The sequence below is a fragment of the Anopheles funestus genome (genome assembly GCF_943734845.2).
Source record: "Anopheles funestus chromosome X unlocalized genomic scaffold, idAnoFuneDA-416_04 X_unloc_49, whole genome shotgun sequence".
Classification (NCBI taxonomy): Eukaryota; Metazoa; Arthropoda; class Insecta; order Diptera; family Culicidae; genus Anopheles; species Anopheles funestus.
In genome coordinates, this window is record NW_026045175.1 from 55537 (window position 1) to 60000 (window position 4464).

Sequence of the window (4464 nt, forward strand, 5' to 3'; positions counted from 1 at the left end):
CAAATATATTGGTGATCTGTAGGTTGCGCATACACCATGCCCGGTGTAAAGTGCCGTGGTCCCCCCCGGGGGGCTGCATCAAACCGTTCGCCACGCGAACTACCCAATGGAACGAACTCGATGCATTTAATAAGAAGAAGAGATGATAATGAAACACGGTCGATTTAAGAGTTGAAAACGTTGAAATGCCTATAAGCAAGTCTTAAGTTGGTGGTGACCGTTACGCCCCAACAAATTGGTGCCTTACCCTACACCAAAGAGCCATTCAACATGGTTCAAGTGAGCGATAATCACGCTCTACGCTCAGTATGACAGCTGCAAGGCAATCACTCGCTAAGTTCAGAGCTAATACATGCAACACGCCGGCATTGTTTCCACCGACGCATGGATTCAAGACTGGTGCACTTATTAGTTAAACCGTTCGCCTCCGGGTGTTTCGAGTTCAAGTCTGGATGAGGATTGTTCTTGCTGGTAATAGCTTGAGCCCCTGAATAAGGGGCCGAAGCGTACATCTTGAGTAAATGTACAACATATTACCAAATCGGCACCGTGGGTTCTGGTGCAAGTGATGTAACCGTGAAAGATGTTGAGCAGCCCAACATCGGTTTACACACGCATAATAGGAAGGCAGCGCTGTCGACTGGGCAGTCGTGTAAGAAGTGTGCATTATCGATCTCCAATATATGAGCTCAGTATGACAGCCCAATTGGTAATCCTCGGGACCTCCAGAAAGGAAGCTGGATGAGGATTACCAAATCGAAAGTTGATAAGTGTAGTGGTACCACTTAGTCAACTTGTATCCCGAAAGATGGTGGACCGAGTCGTCTGGCGTAAAAACCGGACGACTCGAAAGGGCTTGACCCTTTCAAGTGAGCGATAATCACATTCTACGCTCAGTTCGACAGCTACAAGGCAATCACTCGCTATGTTCAGAGCTAATACATGCAACATGCCGGCATTGTTTCCACCGACGCATGGATTCAAGACTGGTGCACTTATTAGTTAAACCGTTCGCCTCCGGGTGTTTCGAGTTCAAGTCTGGATGAGGATTGATCTTGCTGGTAATAGCTTGAGCCCCTGAATAAGGGGTCGAAGCGTACATCTTGAGACCATGTACAACATATTACCAAATCGGCACCATGGGTTCGGGTGCAAGTGATGTAACCGTGAAAGATGTTGAGCAGCCCAACATCGGTTTACACACGCATAATAGGAAGGCAGCGCTGTCGACTGGTCAGTCGTGTAAGAAGTGTGCATTATCGATCACAAATATATTGGTGATCTGTAGGTTGCGCATACACCATGCCCGGTGTAAAGTGCCGTGGTCCCCCCCGGGGGGCTGCATCAAACCGTTCGCCACGCGAACTACCCAATGGAACGAACTCGATGCATTTAATAAGAAGAAGAGATGATAATGAAACACGGTCGATTTAAGAGTTGAAAACGTTGAAATGCCTATAAGCAAGTCTTAAGTTGGTGGTGACCGTTACGCCCCAACAAATTGGTGCCTTACCCTACACCAAAGAGCCATTCAACATGGTTCAAGTGAGCGATAATCACGCTCTACGCTCAGTATGACAGCTGCAAGGCAATCACTCGCTAAGTTCAGAGCTAATACATGCAACACGCCGGCATTGTTTCCACCGACGCATGGATTCAAGACTGGTGCACTTATTAGTTAAACCGTTCGCCTCCGGGTGTTTCGAGTTCAAGTCTGGATGAGGATTGTTCTTGCTGGTAATAGCTTGAGCCCCTGAATAAGGGGCCGAAGCGTACATCTTGAGTAAATGTACAACATATTACCAAATCGGCACCGTGGGTTCTGGTGCAAGTGATGTAACCGTGAAAGATGTTGAGCAGCCCAACATCGGTTTACACACGCATAATAGGAAGGCAGCGCTGTCGACTGGTCAGTCGTGTAAGAAGTGTGCATTATCGATCTCCAATATATGAGCTCAGTATGACAGCCCAATTGGTAATCCTCGGGACCTCCAGAAAGGAAGCTGGATGAGGATTACCAAATCGAAAGTTGATAAGTGTAGTGGTACCACTTAGTCAACTTGTATCCCGAAAGATGGTGGACCGAGTCGTCTGGCGTAAAAACCGGACGACTCGAAAGGGCTTGACCCTTTCAAGTGAGCGATAATCACATTCTACGCTCAGTTCGACAGCTACAAGGCAATCACTCGCTATGTTCAGAGCTAATACATGCAACATGCCGGCATTGTTTCCACCGACGCATGGATTCAAGACTGGTGCACTTATTAGTTAAACCGTTCGCCTCCGGGTGTTTCGAGTTCAAGTCTGGATGAGGATTGATCTTGCTGGTAATAGCTTGAGCCCCTGAATAAGGGGTCGAAGCGTACATCTTGAGACCATGTACAACATATTACCAAATCGGCACCATGGGTTCGGGTGCAAGTGATGTAACCGTGAAAGATGTTGAGCAGCCCAACATCGGTTTACACACGCATAATAGGAAGGCAGCGCTGTCGACTGGTCAGTCGTGTAAGAAGTGTGCATTATCGATCACAAATATATTGGTGATCTGTAGGTTGCGCATACACCATGCCCGGTGTAAAGTGCCGTGGTCCCCCCCGGGGGGGCTGCATCAAACCGTTCGCCACGCGAACTACCCAATGGAACGAACTCGATGCATTTAATAAGAAGAAGAGATGATAATGAAACACGGTCGATTTAAGAGTTGAAAACGTTGAAATGCCTATAAGCAAGTCTTAAGTTGGTGGTGACCGTTACGCCCCAACAAATTGGTGCCTTACCCTACACCAAAGAGCCATTCAACATGGTTCAAGTGAGCGATAATCACGCTCTACGCTCAGTTCGACAGCTGCAAGGCAATCACTCGCTAAGTTCAGAGCTAATACATGCAACACGCCGGCATTGTTTCCACCGACGCATGGATTCAAGACTGGTGCACTTATTAGTTAAACCGTTCGCCTCCGGGTGTTTCGAGTTCAAGTCTGGATGAGGATTGTTCTTGCTGGTAATAGCTTGAGCCCCTGAATAAGGGGCCGAAGCGTACATCTTGAGAGTAAATGTACAACATATTACCAAATCGGCACCGTGGGTTCTGGTGCAAGTGATGTAACCATGAAAGATGTTGAGCAGCCCAACATCGGTTTACACACGCATAATAGGAAGGCAGCGCTGTCGACTGGTCAGTCGTGTAAGAAGTGTGCATTATCGATCTCCAATATATGAGCTCAGTATGACAGCCCAATTGGTAATCCTCGGGACCTCCAGAAAGGAAGCTGGATGAGGATTACCAAATCGAAAGTTGATAAGTGTAGTGGTACCACTTAGTCAACTTGTATCCCGAAAGATGGTGAACCGAGTCGTCTGGCGTAAAAACCGGACGACTCGAAAGGGCTTGACCCTTTCAAGTGAGCGATAATCACATTCTACGCTCAGTTCGACAGCTACAAGGCAATCACTCGCTATGTTCAGAGCTAATACATGCAACATGCCGGCATTGTTTCCACCGACGCATGGATTCAAGACTGGTGCACTTATTAGTTAAACCGTTCGCCTCCGGGTGTTTCGAGTTCAAGTCTGGATGAGGATTGTTCTTGCTGGTAATAGCTTGAGCCCCTGAATAAGGGGTCGAAGCGTACATCTTGAGACCATGTACAACATATTACCAAATCGGCACCATGGGTTCGGGTGCAAGTGATGTAACCGTGAAAGATGTTGAGCAGCCCAACATCGGTTTACACACGCATAATAGGAAGGCAGCGCTGTCGACTGGTCAGTCGTGTAAGAAGTGTGCATTATCGATCACAAATATATTGGTGATCTGTAGGTTGCGCATACACCATGCCCGGTGTAAAGTGCCGTGGTCCCCCCCGGGGGGCTGCATCAAACCGTTCGCCACGCGAACTACCCAATGGAACGAACTCGATGCATTTAATAAGAAGAAGAGATGATAATGAAACACGGTCGATTTAAGAGTTGAAAACGTTGAAATGCCTATAAGCAAGTCTTAAGTTGGTGGTTTCGTTGTGCCCCAACAAATTGGTGCCTTACCCTACACCAAAGAGCCATTCAACATGGTTCAAGTGAGCGATAATCACGCTCTACGCTCAGTATGACAGCTGCAAGGCAATCACTCGCTAAGTTCAGAGCTAATACATGCAACACGCCGGCATTGTTTCCACCGACGCATGGATTCAAGACTGGTGCACTTATTAGTTAAACCGTTCGCCTCCGGGTGTTTCGAGTTCAAGTCTGGATGAGGATTGTTCTTGCTGGTAATAGCTTGAGCCCCTGAATAAGGGGCCGAAGCGTACATCTTGAGAGTAAATGTACAACATATTACCAAATCGGCACCGTGGGTTCTGGTGCAAGTGATGTAACCATGAAAGATGTTGAGCAGCCCAACATCGGTTTACACACGCATAAGGGGTTTATTGTTATCTGTAGGTTGCGCATACACCATACCCG